The sequence below is a fragment of the Thunnus thynnus genome, chromosome 16, assembly GCF_963924715.1.
Source record: "Thunnus thynnus chromosome 16, fThuThy2.1, whole genome shotgun sequence".
NCBI lineage: Eukaryota > Metazoa > Chordata > Actinopteri > Scombriformes > Scombridae > Thunnus > Thunnus thynnus.
In genome coordinates this window covers 19,382,525-19,400,236 of record NC_089532.1, presented here as the reverse complement: position 1 = coordinate 19,400,236, position 17,712 = coordinate 19,382,525, and the positions used below count along the sequence as shown (strand labels likewise).

General features: G+C 41.9%; 1 long non-coding RNA gene across 3 annotated transcripts; it reads left to right on the top strand.

The window, feature by feature from the left end:
• Nucleotides 1-229: 229 nt before the first annotated feature.
• On the top strand, nt 230-12,190 carry LOC137199175 (uncharacterized). Of its 3 annotated transcripts, XR_010931747.1 has the most exons (4): nt 230-6,421; nt 6,542-6,889; nt 7,318-7,800; nt 7,913-12,190. It is a non-coding gene; the product is annotated as an uncharacterized lncRNA (long non-coding RNA). The 3 variants fall into 3 exon arrangements; XR_010931748.1 differs by having other exon boundaries at nt 232-6,889; nt 8,240-12,190; XR_010931746.1 differs by having other exon boundaries at nt 233-6,889.
• Nucleotides 12,191-17,712: the final 5,522 nt, after the last annotated feature.

Here is a 17,712-nt window from a genome sequence, read left to right as displayed (position 1 = left end):
TCTCTCCAAACATGTTCCTACCCAAGCCACTTCCTGTACTCCCGCTGTGTCTTCCTGCGCTGGCTCATCTGCTGCTGGTTATTGGAGTCCAAGGTCACCTCTTCTGTGACCTGCGGTGACAGTGGAGCGCGTCCCTGGTGGGTCCACAGGAAACAGTTTGATCTTTTGATGAGGCCTTTGCCTTCACCTTCTCAGCTTAAGTGTGATGGCTTGTTGCAGGAAGGCTTCCGTTAAATGATCTACTAGTATCATAAAATAGTCATCTGCAATTAAAAAAAAGAGTTCAACATGTATAAGTGAATGCATTTAGTCGTTCCCTTTTTCAGCATCTCTATACACATAAAAAGAACATCATAAGAATTGTTTATCTGGCTCTACTGTACAGAGCTCTTATAAATTAACAAATAAAAAGCAATGTCTACTGCAATTATAGCAAAATAAATCATGTATTGTAATATAATCATTAAAAGTTTTTTTCCTCTAGCAGATTTAGAAGCCAATCTGGGTCTCAGAACAAAAATGATCCCTCCCTTTTCTCACATACCCCACAAGGAAATGCAAGTTTGTGAGTGAAAAAACTGAAATATTTAAATGTATTCCATGCAGGACCACATATTTAACACGTGGCAATCAAACTAGAAGCAATCATTCTTAAAAAAAACTTTCTGTCTCATAATTTCTACTGCCTCAGACATCCCACACACAACATCCAGCTTCCTATGATAACTGATTTACTTGCTGTGAATATGTGTGGGTGAAGACATGCACTGGATAGCTTCACTGCTAAAGCAATCGCTTTAAATCACTGAGTAGGGACTGAACCGGGGATGGATTATACAGCAGGCAGTGTGAGTATATGATTTACTGTAGGTGTATGTCGGAGTGATATTCCAATATTCAGGAGACAGATTTAAACTGTGGGAGACCAGAGGCAACAGGCAGCTCTCTGATAGATTGGGTGTTAGGGTTATACACCATATAGGTTTACATCTGCTTAATTGTGATGAATTGCTGCATTGTTGAGCCATGTATTTCCTCTTGAGACTTTCATACTTTTGCGTTTCTTCTTGTGCGTGTGTGTCTGCATCTGCCTGTGTTCCCCTCCGAGGAGCTTCACAGTCCCTACTCTGCGAGGAGATACATCTCTGACCTCCTTTGCTGTTTTCCAGATTACACCGAGCATCTTACATAAAATGTCTCCAAGCCGCAGATATTACCCAGCAGCCTTAGCAAAGTTAAATTCTCCTTTCCTCCTCCTCCCTTTGTTTCTTCTTTTCACCTTAGCTCACCTCTCCTCCTACTTTTTTCATGCTGCGCTCACTGATAGATGATACCTCTGGTTTTAGGAATTACACAACACATCATGACTGTACGTACAACGCTGTGAAACATTTCAAATGCTGTCACCACGTTAGCATTTTGTTGAAAAACACCAGGATGCGGTTTCAGTGGTTGTGCATACTGGAGAGATTTGTTTAGGGAGACTTTCTCTCAGTGATTAAGAATAATGTCATCAGAAAATTGGAAAGACACGTTCTTACACACTGCACCTTTTCTCTCATCACCTCAGCTCAGAGCTTGATTTTGTGCGAGTAGCATGTCCCTATGGGCTACGACAAATGGGATCGATTGGACCATTAGTAACAGGAAACAACATGATGCGTAATAAACACAGAGGCGCAGAGGAGAGATTTAAGAGGGCTTGGATATATCAGATATATTGCCTGTCTCTTATCCTTGCCTTAACTTGCGTCCCACTGACCACAGCACTAATGTGCATTTGTAGGACGAATTATCACTTCTTAGACTAAGTTGCTTCTGGATGCTTTACAGAGAGGAAAAGAGAAAGAGACAGAATTGTTCCTGTCTTTATTTAACAGAAATGATCTTGAACAGGAGTCCTTTCAGCCCATCTAAAAAGGTCCAGGAACACTTTTAGATTTGAGCCTCTCAAAGTAGAAATCCCGTGCATATCATTTCACAGTGTGGTTAATTAAATAGATTATTTGTGAAGACATAAAGAATTTAGTCTCCTTTCTGCTTTCTTCCCCATGTTTTTGGATGGACTGAAAGGACTCTCCATCCTTGGGAAATCAGGTAGGCTTCCTAAAAATCTGAACTATCTCTCTTTAAAGACCCCAGCCTGACCACCACTTTTCAGCTCATTCATTAACTTTTATTTCCTCTCATTGCCAGATCATAAAAGTGTTTATTGCCATATATTTCCCCCCTAAAGTCGACCGTTTGTCTGAATATACTATACTGAAATGAGGTGAAATCCAAAGAAAACTAAGTGGACAATAATGATGCAGCTAAACACTATAATTTTGTTACTACTGAGGGTTGATAAAAAACAGTACATTACTATGACTAAGGTTGAAATTTAGCGATTAAAAACACTCCTGAAGAATGACTTTCTACATACAGTCAGCTTTTGGTTTGATATAGTTATTAGATTTAAAATGTAATAATTTTGATTAACCTAGTTAATTGGTGTTCAATAGACTTATATTGGTAGAGGTGAAGTTAAAGTTCAAGGCAATGACTGAAGATATTATATGATATTCTTCCAAAAAATAGTAGTTTGATTACTTGAAAGGTGTGTTATTTAAAAAGTCCAGAAAGTTCAACACCTAATATGATTGTCAGTATTCACATCATGTCAATATTTCTGGAAGGTACTGTATGTAGGGGCAGGGAGGTGGATAAAAAGTCAAAAGGATGGATAATTGGACAGAGAGAGAGGAATGACAACATGGATACATACCGCAGGGACGGAGTCACATCATGATTCCCATCAGGCCTGCGGTTATTATCATGTTTTCTATTATATGTTGCAGCATGTGGTTGTTGTTTATGAACAAGTCCAGCAGAGGTAATCTGCTCAGTGTATCACCGCAGCTTCACTGAAAAAGGAATGGCTGCTCTTAGAGAAACAACTACAGCAATGAACTTGGCAAGACCGAAGGGACAGCTTGACTTTGTTTAATGCATAACGGTAAGACAGCACAATAACTGCCCTGGCTGTTGCCCTTCAACATACTGGAGGAAGCCCTGAAAAGTTTCGTTGGTTTACACTGAAACATGTCTTAGCATCTGTACCGCACTGTGTGATGTGTCTCATGATGACATTTTGAATAACAGCTGCTTTATTGTAGCTCTTGATGTCATCAGCGGACAGGATTCAGATATTTCTCCTCACCTACTTACTGTTGACAATTTCTGGTGATCACTTGTTGCCATGGTTACTTGCTATCTAATGCAGAACTCTCAACCCAGTATGAGGGCCGAAGTGTTTTGTGATTTATTAGGACTATTAAATCCTAAACGAGCGTGCGTCAGCTACAGAAGCAGACATTACATTGTCCCATTCAAGGCCTTACATGTTTTTCCATTAATAAATCAGCAAATCCTTGAAAGGAAGAGCTCAACTGTCTGCTAAATATCCGGCTGGGAAAGATCTGTATGAGTAGGATATCCAGATGCATAGCAGTCTTTAATATTGTAGCCCACAGTCAACAGTATAATCACGTGAAAGAGGAAAACTTCAATAGCTGCAGCCTTGCCTTGCCCTGACAACAAAGGAGGAAAGAGAGTGACGGACGATGAGAGTCAATTATGTGACAGTGATGTCATAGGACTACTGGCTCTGATCAACGCCATATGTCTCATGCGGTTCCCTTGCTGTGCTTGGTGCCCCACATCCTTCACATCAGAGTCGGGATTTTCTGTCTGAGAGCAATTGGAAGTACAGGTGACACATACAAATTGTGTACACGCAATGATACAAACCTCAGACATATCAGTGAGAACAAGTTGTACATGAAACAAGTTATCACCAGAATCATTGCAAAACACCACTTCAACATAGGAAGACAATAAATTACCATCTGCTAGTGTGATTTTATTGTGTTGTTGTGACAAATAAGTAAATTACCATCTCGGGTCTGAATTCATTGAAGGGAATGCATCCGGAATCTGACCATTTAACACGTTTTCGGGGTTTTGAGGTATGTTAAGACTGGCCTGACTGTCGTGAGTAACTCAGTGGAAATTCTTGGAAGCACACATTTGTGCTCATACACACACACACACACGCAGGCTGTTATCGTTTTACAAGATGATAGATGAAGTTGAGGGCAGAAAGTCACATTCTTAAATGTAGTGTGGTGGGCATGGTTGCTGTGTTCCCAGACCAATAGCTCACTGACACTTATTTAATTCATAATTTGCTGCTTTATTACAAGCTTCTACTATAGCACAAGGTCACAGGGGAGACATGGACACCCACACTGCTACACACACACACACACACACACACACTATTACAGTACATGCTGTGCACTATTTCTGTTTGCATTTTCACTCTATTTCTCTGTCCTTCTCTCTATCTCTCACTTTATTAAACTGAGTGGGAGGTTGAGTAATGAGGCTTAACATATAATCCAGGCCTCCCTTACTTATCTTTGCTTGTTCTCTTCTTCGTTTTCACTCTCACTCTTTCCCCCCACGTCTATCTGCTTCTGGGAAAAGCCTGGTTTATCTTCAATACTCCTCTCATAGTTTAAACTGCATTGCATTCCTCATAGCAGTAAGTCAGATCCTCCTTATCTTGTATCAGCACTCATGTTGGTGTGTCACTTTAGGATGTTGTGGTGTCACAGAAAGTCTGCCCCATTTCACAGGAACTGGAGTTTAGAGATATACATATGTAAGGATATAAATAAGGATTGGAAATTTTGCTTTCGGGTGAAGAGCAGTAAATTAGTTGACTATTGGAACATTTTCCTTGATTTGGCTTCCCAGGACTGTAAAATGAACTTGTGTTCCAGACAACCTGGACAGATAAAGTGTCTATCCTCCTACTAAGAAAAGGGCAATGAAACACCATTTAGTGTTAAATCAACAACAAAAACTTCACTGAAAGGCCTAACATCACACAGCTGTGGACACACTGAGTTTAAAGAGTTCCATTGCTAGAATAAATTATGCAAAATACCATGATATTGCTTTCTTAGATGTTCCTAAAGATCTGATTAGGTAGAAGGAGGTGAAGGTAGGTGTATGTATATATATATATTGCACCATTTGTCCCTTACATGTTCATCTTATACATCACACCATATTATTTTCTAAATGTGTTCATTTTGCTATAATTTACCATTGCTATTGTAACATTGCATCACCTACTCTCCTGGGTCTTGTTTGTTTTAGCATTATGTTACAGTTTACATCAAAGCTTAAAGGGGAGGTATTATGCTTTTCCTTATTTTCAGGCATATATATAATGTCACAATGTCGGATGTTCATCTTAAAAGTGGCCGACGTGTCAATTAACGAGGTAAATGTATGTACCAGTAATCCCTGTGAGCAAAAAGCAGCAGCTTCAGACTGCTCTGAACACTCGGTTTCCAACGGTTTTTTCTACTTTCAGCCCAAGCTGACGCCAGTTCGTGATGGATTTCTTTATATGGACATCTGCTACATGCACAGCGCGCAAGTTCAGTGCTCCGCTCCCGGAGTAGTTATGCCAAGCCATGACACCATTCATCTTAAAAGTGGTAAAGTTTAAGTTTGGTGTTTTCACAGTGACAATGTAGACTACCCCATAGCCAGTGTCAATATTCAAGTTGAGGGCCAGCAGTATTTACTGTCAGTGGGAGTAATGAGTAAATGTCCTTACCAAGTGGTGTTAGGTAGGGATCTGATAGCCAGGGTAGAGGGAAAGGATCCCAGTGTTTCATGTGAGGGTATGATTGCAGTCACCAGGTCTAAACACAATGAGCACCAGTCAGAGCCACATCTAGGCTAGAGTGAGTTACTTTTTGCAGGCAGTAAAGTTCCTGAGGTTGAGGGATCCAGCCAGGGTTGTGCAAAGAAGCAGACAGTAGAGGAGACAGGATAAAGTGAGGGGAACAAAGATTGTTGAGCTAGCTCCAGAGCCAGAATGTGAGGAGCTAATGGTTATACTTGGTGATATAGCCCAGCTTCAAAAGCAGGACCTCTCTCTAGCAGCCCTATTTTCAAAGTGTGTCTTTGAAAATACCTCCCTGACTCTCTGTGAGTCAGGGAGGTATTTCTCCTAAAGGGTGAGCAACTGTATCATCGCAGCATGGTGGGAGACCATTTGGTTGTTACGAAGAGCTTGAGTCCCACAGTCTTGCAGCTAGCTCATTCTATACCTTGGACAGGTCACTTATGTCATCTCAAAACATTCTCCAGAATGACAACTTGTTTTCATTAGCCACAGCAGTTTGCTGACACAGTTCAGTTTTGCAAATCATGTCCACAGTGCCAGTTAACAGCAACAAGCAGGAAGGGTGACAGGGCTCCTCTATCATCATGCCAGTTATAGACATCCCTTTCTCCTGCATCTCCATGATATTGTAGGCCCACTGGAGAGGAGTAGCACAAGTCACAGGTATATTTTAGTGGTGTGTGACTATGCTACAAGATATCCTGAGGCATTCCCCCTAAGAAAGGTCAAGGCTGCCAGATTGCAAAATTCAGGTTACAGGTATTTCATGTTATCTTGTTGAAGGAATGGCGTGACAGACCTGCATCATCACTACAGTTGTGAGCTTGCATTGTGGTTGAAGAAGAGGAACCACAGGAGCAGTTCTTTCCCTCTGCAGGTGAAGAGCAGTCACTCCCAGTTCTAAGTCAGCTTGCAGCAGACCAGCAGGATGAACTAGAGGCCATCATGTCTGTTGAGCTCTTTAGCACCAAGCCCAGTTGCACAGACTTCATCCAACATGACATACAGCTCCATTGTCCCAACCAACAGCCCATTAGGGACACCACCTCCAGAGTTCCAGCTAATTTGGTGCCTGCACTGAAGCAGGAGGTGGAAGACATGCTTGCCATGGGGGTCATGAGCCATGTAGAGGTGAGTGGTGTAGTCCAGGGGTGTTGGTCCCCAAGAAAGATGACACAAAACAGAGATTTTGTATCCATTTCTCTAAACTGAATGCTGTTTCTGCTTTTGATGCCTACCCAATGCCAAGAGTAGAGAGGTTGATTGAACGCTTGGGAAATGCCAAGTATCTTACAACACTTGACCTTTGTAAAGGGTATTGGCAAGTGCCTTTGACTGAGTCTTCTAAAGACTTAACAATATTTAGGGTCCCTAGTAGACTTAATCATTTCAGAACAATGGCTTATGGTCTGCATGGAGCTCCAGCTATGTTTAAGAGGCTGGTGGATGAAGTACTGAGAGGAGCTGATAGCTACACTGTGCTATACATTGATGACATTGTGGTGTTCAGTGTGACATTGGAGGATCAAATTCAACACCTCTCTGATGTCCCTCAACAGATCCTCTAACTGGACTGATCATCAACGCATGCAAATGTCACATCGCCAAGACAGAGGTGGAGTACCTATGATACATCATTGGGGGTAAGGTCGGGTCATCCACCCTCAAGTGAGTAAGATTGAAGCCCTTGCTGCCTATCCTCCAACCACCCAAGAGGAAGGTAAAATTGTTCCTGGGTTTGGCTGGTTGGTACCGTCGCTTTATTCCCAATTTCTCTGCTAGGTCAGCTGTTCTTAGCGACCTGACCTGTAAATCCAGCCTTAACAAGGTCAAATGGACTCCAGAGTTTGATAATGCTTTTGTGGACCTGAAAAACTGTTTGTGTAATGAGCCTGTGTTGCAGTGTCAGATTTCAGCTGTCCATTTACGGTGCAGACAGATGCTTCTGGGGCAGAACTTGGAGCTGTGTTGCTGCAGGGTGGAGGAGAGGACCAAAGGCCAGTACAGGACACAGACTGCAAGCTCTTCACAAGGGAAATGAGGTATTCTACTATTGAGAAAGAAATGTTGGCGGTGAAATTGGCTCTAGACACTTTGAAGTATTATTTAATTGGTGACGAATTTGTGCTGGAGGCTGACCCTCGTGCATTGCAGGGGATGAAAAGAATGAAAGATTCCAATGCAAGGATTACCAGGTGGTATCTGTCTCTACAGCCAAATCATTCCAGTACCGACCAGGACACAAGAATGTTGTGGCTGACTTCCTGTCTCGTTCCTTTGAGGAGTGACTGTCTTAAAGGGGTCACTTACTATCACGGGTCTTGTCTGTATTAGCGTTATATTACAGTTTACATCAAAGGTTAAAGCAAACACACAGCCATAAGTTAGTTTCAGTTTTTTTTTTATTATGTTGCATGTTTTACAATTTTGTAATTGTTTGTTCCTTTGTTCATACTTGCTATTGTGTTTTCCTTTGTTCAGATCCACCATGTAGGACTACTATTTGGTAGGGGCCAGCCTGGCAGTTCCTGAATTTATGGTATTGATGATGTCATGGTGACATCACTGGGCCAAACCATGTGGAGGGGTTTTCTTTTTTGTAGGAATGTTTCTTTTGTTTGTTTAAGTATTAGGAAAACTTACTTTTTATTAAGCCATTTAGTAATGTAAATGAGCACATAAATGAGTCAAAGCATGTTATCTGATTTCTTTGTATTAACGTCACTGTGTAGGCCCCCCTTATTTGTTATGGTGCTGGCTGAATGGGTCTATGTGTGAACTGAACACCTTATGTAGTCAGTTGGGGTTTTTACTCCTGTGAAGGAGAGTTAAGGCTGTGCTCCCACAAACACATGCCTTTTGTTTGATTTACTATGAATTAATTTTCTGAGTTATTTTTCCTTGTGTTTTTTTTTTGTTATTTTGCTGAGTTACAGGCACTGTAAATAAATATTCATATTCTGCTGAGTCTGCCTACCTACCACCTTCCTTGACATTCGAGCTAGACTACTTTACCAAATATATATATATATATATATATAAAATACTAAAATACATGATTATATACTGTATCAAAAATCCTTCCTGTACCAAAAATGTAATATTGGTCCAATGGTTCAGCTGGAGTGGTTCGGTAGGGGGCTCTCTATTGGGTGGAAGGCATGGCTGTCTCCCTATCTGCTCTTTTTTGTTCAAGTTTAAGAATTGTTTTGGTCATACACTGTACATGTCACACATTTTAAGTAAAAACAGTTAAAAGTTCTGTGACACAAACAAACAAGGTAGAAAAAAAAGTAGTGTATAAAAGAAGTGACACCTTATTGCAGTCAGTAGTTCCATTTCTGTCCAGTTTCTGATTTAATCTTCCATCACTCATATAAAGTATAATGTGCTGGCACAAGTTTCCCAAATGTTGCAGTGCTGAGGCAGGACAGTAAAACTCTTGACGAATATGTGTGCAAGTTGATCTCAGAAAGATTAGTACATTGCATTATTCTCTTTCGTGCTGAGTGGTCCTGTGGTGTTCCAGGAAAGACGAGCTTGTCTGGGAGCTGTTGTATCGTTGACTCAAAGCCACAGAGGCTCCCCTTTCCCCCTCTCTGTCCTTCCATCTCTTCCCCTCCCATCTTCATTCCAACCTTCCTCTCCTCCAGCTCTGCCTCCCATTTCTCTGCTTGCATCCATCCCTGCCATTTCAAACCCTCCCGTCATGGCCTTCGTGGCTGCTTCCCATCTTCCTTTTCGTCTCGGTGCACACTCCAAATGCACCAGCCTGGGGTGAGTGGCTGCTTCTTATTCCATGTCAGAGTGATCCCAACTGGGCCACAGCCTAATGAATCATTTCCTCGAAGATACGGTGAGAAAATCACTTTCAGAGTTTAGAGCGAGAAATCGATGCAGCATGAAGCTCATATGCCCTCTCCTCTCTTCTCCTGACTCTGTGGTGGAGCCAAGAACAGTTTGTATACACGTGTGCATACAACCAGTCACACACACACAAACCAACACAGAGAGGGCTGATGTTGTGTGCCTCTTGTTGCACTCTTTATTTTACAGGCAGCTACTTAGGCTTCATAAAGCCACAAACTTGATTTTAAAATGGTTTTAGCCAAGTGAACATACTGTATGGATATCAGATGTTGTGCCCTCTGTCTTATTGTACTGTCTTTCCTGTCCTTTCCCTTCCACAAAGACAAACTTTGGCACATACGTAATTGTCAAAACACACTGCCACTCATCATATATAGTATCTATACCTTCCTGCAAGCGCACAGACTTTTTCAAGAGTGTACATATCCACTTTGGCCCCTTCAACCTGACACACACACATTCATGCACAGCCTGTTCTCTGTCACGTACCATCTCCCTCTGGGTTTCTGGACCTCCCTGCTTCTCAAGCTGTGTGACTTGGCAGTACATACCGTTGCGCAGAAAGCACAGCACCCAGGAGGTCATTGAGTGTGTGTGTATATATGTGAGAAAGAGGGGAAAGGCAGCGGTAGAGATACTGCATGCACTGTGCGGTGTACAATATGTGTTCACATGAAGGCAAGCGCATTCATGTGTGCACTGTGTTTGTGTTTTTGTACTGCATGTTAAGCACCATTTAACAGGTGGCTCCGTATTGCTGTGCAAACCAGACCTTGATCCCTTCCTCAGAGGAAACACTCCTACAACTCCCAGGTTCACTCTTGGCTTGTCAGTTTTTCATTTTTGGACTGTAATGGCATTTGTCTCGCCTTGTCCCTTCCACCCTATATATACTTTATGTGTACTCTCCCTATTCCTGGCTTTGGCTTCCCCCTTGCCCCCTTGGGCTGTTTGGCTTGGCCACTTGCCCAGATCAGTACACATTCTGTCCCCCAGTTATCATGGTCATTTGGGAGGACTATTTTCCTTCAGTGTTCCCCTGAAGGTCCTCCATTTACTCCCTCTTGTTCTCCTTGTACCACTCCATTAAACAGAGGTCTCTGGCAGCTGGGTGAAGGAATGAGCCAGAAAAAGAACATGCCACATGGAAAGCTTTATCTGTTTCCTCCCAACACTTATCTGAAAGAGATGTCACAAGCTTATCCAGAAAATTGGTGTTGCAGAGTTGCTGCTCTCCTTCCCACATCAGTGAGACTTTAGATAAAGTAATTTTCTAAAGATATGGTTCTGTTTTGTTATGCCTCAAAATACCCCATACAACACAAGGTAATGTCAGATAATCACACACAATGTTTTCATTGCTAGCCATTTGACCACATCAGATGGCATGTAGTGGCTAAGAGCGATATCTAAGGGATTTTGAATTTCGGTCCAAATACGAAGAAAACGCCAACAAAAATCCTTGTTGGCCTTGTTGCTAGATTCTTGAAAACCATGCATATTTCTTCTGCTGGTTCAGTATTCCCATATTACCAAGGTGAGGACCTGCCAAAATGGAATACGCATCAAGAATGTCTCTTTCCTTTACCCTTTCAAGTGAGTTACTTCCTTGTCCTGTTCCACAAACCCCTGTCTACTCAATCAACAGTTCTGGCTGCACAGATTCTTGTGTTTAGCTATTTCTACATCCAGTGATAAATGTTCTTGGCTTTTATGGAATTCCATTAATCCAGTGCAGTCATTTCCTCAGTGTGAGTGTACCGTTTCCCATGTATGTTATAGTTGGCATGCTGAGCAACAAGGTCTACTTACATCTAATTAGCACTCTGACAAATTAACACTCCTTGTGCTAAACAAATGCCTGCCTTATTTCCAATCACAGCATGAATGCGCACAATTCCCAGAAACGTGCTCTGCTCAGGATAGTGCTGGCTCCCCTAATACATCACTCTTTTTCTGGCTCATTTTCAGAAATCATTTTCTTTCGATTCTTCTTTTGAGTCTGCTATTCCTTAAACCCTCCACTTTTGATAAATTCTCTAGAGAACAAATGACATTATCTTTACCCCACCGATTAAGCTGTGGCAGGTGTCAGATGTTAAATCCAAGTGTTTGCTTGTAAGGTCAGGATGTAACGGGTGAGTCACAGAAAATGCTTTTGCTTTCTCTCTCCAGTTCTCCTGTACTGTATCACTCTCATTTAGCTACTAATGCTTCCTAAATAGGCTAAATCGACACAAGTCTAAATATTAGACTGTGAGAAAAATAAACAATCTGTGATAATGCTTCCCTCTGCAATCATGGCCCAATTTTTTTCATAACTTAAATTTGTTGTTGAATCTATTTTTCGTTGCTACATTTCTACATTTTGTACTGTAAGTATTATTTTGAACTGAAGCTGGTACTGTTTGTACAATAAGTAATGTTTAACTCCTAGTATGTTTGTTCATTGAATTTGATGTGTAAGTGATTAGACTTTGCTACATGAGATAATAATTAGCTCGTTCTTCTTGAACTTGTATGTTGTGGTGGCACTTTGTAATAAAGACTCACAACAGAGAAGACGTCTTTCTGTGTTTTATTCTCACACTTGCATGTGGGCATAAAAACCTTCAACAGTTACAGGAGCTGTCAACGAGCAAGATGTCACTCTTAGCAATCAAATTTTATACACTCAGCAGTCAAATCTGCTTGTTTGTTAGAACATTCTGATCGGTTATGACAAGTCATACCAACAGATAAACACATTGCATATTTCTTTCTTGGAAAACACCTAACAGGCCACTGTCCACGCACCTGTCTGGGCACTTGCACTAGAATACCCTTTAATGTCTGTGCAACCTATTTTCAGTTCAATTCAGTTTACACAGCCTCCACTTGATGTCAACATGTCCTGACAAGTCGGTGTGTTCTGTCCTTTTTTCCCACAACACGTGTTAAAATACATGTCAAGTTGAGTCAGTTTTATTTAGAAAGTGCCAAATCACAACAGAAGTTGTCTCAGGGCACTTTTCACATAGAGCAGGTCAAGACTGTACTCTTTAATTTACAGAGACCCAACAGCCGCAAAGAAATACTCCCCTTTTAACAAGAAGAAACCTTGAGCAGAACTGGGTACAGAGAAGCACAACAACAATGATAATAATGATAAAAATATGACTACTAATTATCGGTCTGCAACCGAAGGTCACCTGCAAGACGAGAAAGCACAAAACTCCGGGGTCAGTAACATGCAATAATGGGGCATGAATCCGTACAGATGGAGAGGGAAAGGAGGAGAGAGGAGTGCAGTGCATAATGGGACGTACTCTTAAATGTGGAGAGGGTGTCTGCCTCCCAGACCCAAACAGGAAGATGGTTCCACTGGAGAGGAGCCTGATAGCTGAAGGCTCTGTCTCTCATTCTACTTTTGGAGACTCTATGAACCACAAGTAAGCCTTCATTCTGGGAGCACAGTGTTCTAGTGGGGTAATAGGGTACTATGAGTTCTTTAAAATATGATGGTGCCAGACCATTAAGGCCTTTGTAGGTGGGGACAAGGATTTTAAATTATATTCTGGATTTTACAGGAAGCCAGTGCAGGGAAGCTAAAATGGGAGAAATATGATCTCTACATGATGGAGTGTTTCATAAAATCTAAAATGATCAAATCATGTCCATTTTTTAATAAGGCCAATGGATAATGGTTAACATCATTGTCATACTATTACAACCACTGTGTGACCACACAAGCTTTATGAATAGGGATATGGTCATCCACAAGTCACCACAATGATTAGGAAAACAGATGCATTATGGGATGAAATGTTGTGTGATTAACATATGAAGTCCTCTTAGGCATGATTGCAATATGTTGTTTCAATTGCAGTGTTCACTGAGCTAGGAACAACAACAACAACCCAACTCGCATCACACATATTAATTATATTATAAAATATTAATTAGTGCAGCTGTAATATTGACTTTAAATATAAAAAGTAAATATTTAATTTTAATGTAAAACTCTGCCCTATTTGTATATCAGAAAAGACAACCCCATGTGGGGTCCTGTCTCAAAGGTTGGGAGAGGATGAATTACTCATTTGGGGCCCTGAGTTTTTCCTGTCATGTGTTGCTGAGTTTTCCAAAACCCATGTTGGTTGTACTCCCATGTTGGATGTCATCCACCTTACATGATGGAATTGGATATGACTGAACTGCAGTGTTAAGTATATTTTTCCTGTGAAATCAACTGGCGACCTTTCTATTCTCACTCAAACCTCATATGCTACACCAGGATTGGTACTACCTTTTATGACTCGTCATAAATCAGCCCGTGATGTACTACATGTTAAACTCTTCTCTTGCAGTCTGTTATGAAATGAGGAATAAGTGTGATGTCAGCTCCAGGCCAGACCAAATGGGTGCCATGGGATGTGAGCGATGGAATTCAATTTTTTTTTTTTTTTTTTTTTTAAGAGTTTTTAAGTTGCAGAGTGTGTAGAGGAGTGTTTTCTCAGCTGGTTGACTCAGGAGGACGCAAGCAGCCGTCCCTTTGCACTCAAATGTCCACATGTTCACACTGGACCTAAAATACAGATGTATCCATTACGTAAGTGAACATTCACGCTTTGATACATTCATGTTGGTCTGCCTCAATATTAGTGACCTACCACAAGTACTAAGACAGATGTCAAATACACATACATGTCCGTTAGCTGGTACCGAGTTGCTTTATAGTCTGTCATGGCTGAACTTGTCAGATATATGTGCTTTTAGATCTTTTATAGGGAAGTTACTCACTGGATGTTAAAGTCTGTAAAATTTGCAGACATTAAAAGATATGATGCTGAACTAATTATAGGTTAGAGCTGGTTGTTAAGACTATTTAAAGGCAAAAGTGATAAACTGTCGGGGTTGCAGGATGTCCGGATTTCTCCTTACAACAAATGTTATTGCATTTGTTGTAAGGAGTTTTTTCTTCTTTTTCAATCCATGTGATGATTAAATTTCCCAAGAAGAATGTGACCAATATTCCCTAAAATTAGAAGAGTCTTGTCATTATTTTGGAAAGGGACTGCTCAGGCATTAGGCTCGGGTTATAGTTAGGGTAAGGATTAGGATTAGTGCCTGGGGTTACAGCTTGACCATGAGTCAATTACATGTCCCCGCAACTGAGTTTGTGTGTTCAAGTGTGTCTCTGTTTGTCTCAAGTGTGTTTCCGCACGCCAATATTTGTATTTGTTTTACTCATATCTTTGTTCTAAAGACATTGGCTAAGCTCTTTTTTTAAACGCTGTCTTGGACTGATTCTGTCTGTTTTCAAACAAGGCCAAGTCCAGATACTCTACAGCCCATGTAATTCCCAATTTCCAACCTAACAACAATAAACGCAACAAGTGGTCTGCTCCACTGTGTACATAGTAACTTATCTCAGAAAACACACATTGCTTCTCACACTGGCAGGCCCCTATCTACATAAATTTTTCTTGGGCAAAGTAAATTTCTCTCAGAACCAGAGGGAAAAAAGGGGGGCAGAGTAGAGTGTAGCTGTTGGCCGCAGCTTCTGGCAGCTCTCTGGCCACTGTGATGCAGAGGGACTTGTGTTGCTGAGAAGGGATGGGGAGGTGGGAGGGAGGCAGAGAAGGCGAGAGAGAGAGCAGAATGTCTTATTTTTGCTGGCAGAGGAGAGAAGTGCTACCTTGGAGGCGGTTCTCTGCAGAGGCCTATACATCTTAGTTCCTGGCAGCCAAGCCGGCAGGGGGTGGGAGTGCGCGTGGGAGGAGTAAAAGGAAGAGAGAGGGAGAGGAGGGTTGGAGGGGCGTATGCGGAGAAGCCTATGCTGCTGGGGAGTCAGCCAAAGTCCAGGGCTTGCTTAATGGGTTCTCCTCTGCTATGTGATCACAGTTTGGAGAATTGGAGTAGACACCCTGACTCCTGTGTCCCCTGCTCTGCATACGGAGATGGGGTTGGCTCTAGATAGTTGTGGCGGGGATGAGATGAGCGGTTGTGGACGCCTCTCTCACTTCTAGTATCTCCCAGTCACAGGAAAGCAAAACCAAAGCCACCTGTGTGCGTGCGCAGCAATCTGAGTCACTGGTTGTCATTCATTCCTGAGCTCCCCCTTCCTCTGAGTCATCAAGTGGTGCTTTACAGATTTAAGCTATACACATCCTGAGTGAAACTGCATGAGAACACATTTCTTCTAGATTAATTTAATAGAATGCTGTCTCCACATCTAGTCAGGTGCTGTTTATGGCATGGAAGTCCGACTGTTCATAGTACTTATGAAACATTTTGATCATAAATTTCCTGTCACTTGTTCCAAATCTTGTTCAAGAGGCTTATTGGACTCCCTGTCTAAATGTGCCTGGCGGTAAGCTTTCTCTTTCACCAGATGACTCACTTTATATTCATAAATGATGCCTTTTCCACTTTCTAGTTGACACTGTGGGACCACCAGAGTAAAAAGAGGAAAATTATAATTAATCCTCCATCACGTTATTATGATTCAGAATCAAGTCATTTATCTTCACCTAAAGAAGTCGGTATCAGATACTTTTCAAGTGATTTTACTGTGTAAGAGTTTGGGCAAGTGGGTACAATTTGCACGAACATGTAATTGTATTTGAAAGCTGAGCTGCAGCCCCATGTGAGAGGTCCCACATACACTATGGTTCAGACAGAGGTAGCTCGCCGCAGATGTGTTAACTCCTTCTCTGCCTGAAGTGAATTATGTAATCACCGGGTGCTACTGTACTGATGCAGAGTCATTTGGATAGTTAAGTGATTTAAATGGTTTAAGTTTATGTTTTAATGTAAACATGAAAGCCATAATTATTTCAAAAACATATTTTATTACCCACTCTCTTTTAAAGCCTTGGCTTAGGATTATTATTGGGGTAATCAAGTTGAGCAAGCTCAACGAACTATTTCCAAGTATGGCAGGCAAAGAAGGGAGCTGTGTGTTCTGCGGCATGCACCTGAATGTCTCCTCTGCACAGGGTCTGGCACAGGCACAGCTGTCTTACATAATGCTATGAGATCACCCACCAAAGATTAAATGCTGTAATACGTATTTGTTGTCATCAGTCACATTGCATGGCTTTACACCCCAGTTAACAGCTTTCTCCAAGTATCCATTCAAGTGTGAGCTAATGTACTGGTGTGCAGAAAATGCCCCTATTTTTACAAATCTAAAATATTGCCAACCTAGGACTTTGACATGTCAGATTAATTTCTCTCTGGAATACTCAGTGGACACGATGCCACTGCACAAACAGTCTGAACACGATCGGCTTCTGTGTCCTCTTAGTTTTTCCCTCTGTGGATTCGAGCTCGGCTCCTCGTGCTGGAGGAGGAGAGGAACTGCTGGCCAAGTCCTCTAATGCTGGCAGGCTGAGTAAACGGTGTCTCCGGAACCTTATGTTAGCCCCAGCATTTCCATAAGCACCCTTCATCCCCACTGTGTTATTCTTTATGATCCATACCTCCGCTCCAGCTCAAGGGGTCTTCCAGGACCTCTTTCCCTCTCTGTGTCCCGAGCGGCCCCCTGCACCCTCTCAGGTGCCTGTTTACAGCGTGGAGTCCCACACAAGGGCCCACCGGACACATTGTCCTACAAACCAGCTGATGGTTAGTGTAATTAACACAAGGCACTAACACACACACATTTGACATACTGTTGACATCTGTTTTGAAAGAATTGCTGGATGCTTGTCTAACTGTGTGGAGCCTGTGTGTGCCCTCTAAAAAAACAGGCTGTTAAATTATTGGACTCTGGTTGCCCCTGATGAAAGTGCTATGCTCAATTTCCATTTTCTGCTCTGTATTGCTGTTTATGTAACGTGTGGCCTATCAACACTCACATAACCTCATGATCTGCAGGAAAAGAACAGCTTCAGAGAGAACTGAGCTGGTTATGACACACGGATAGTTGGAAAAAGACAAACTGATGTTGACCTCCCCTGGTGCATGTGAACCCGTTAGCATTATGTCCCGCTGGTACCCTGTGTGCTGTCATGAAGCTAATGAGTGTTGAATAAAGCATAGGGTACATAGTGTCTTAGCAGGTCTATGTGTACGTGTGTGGGTGTGCTGAACTC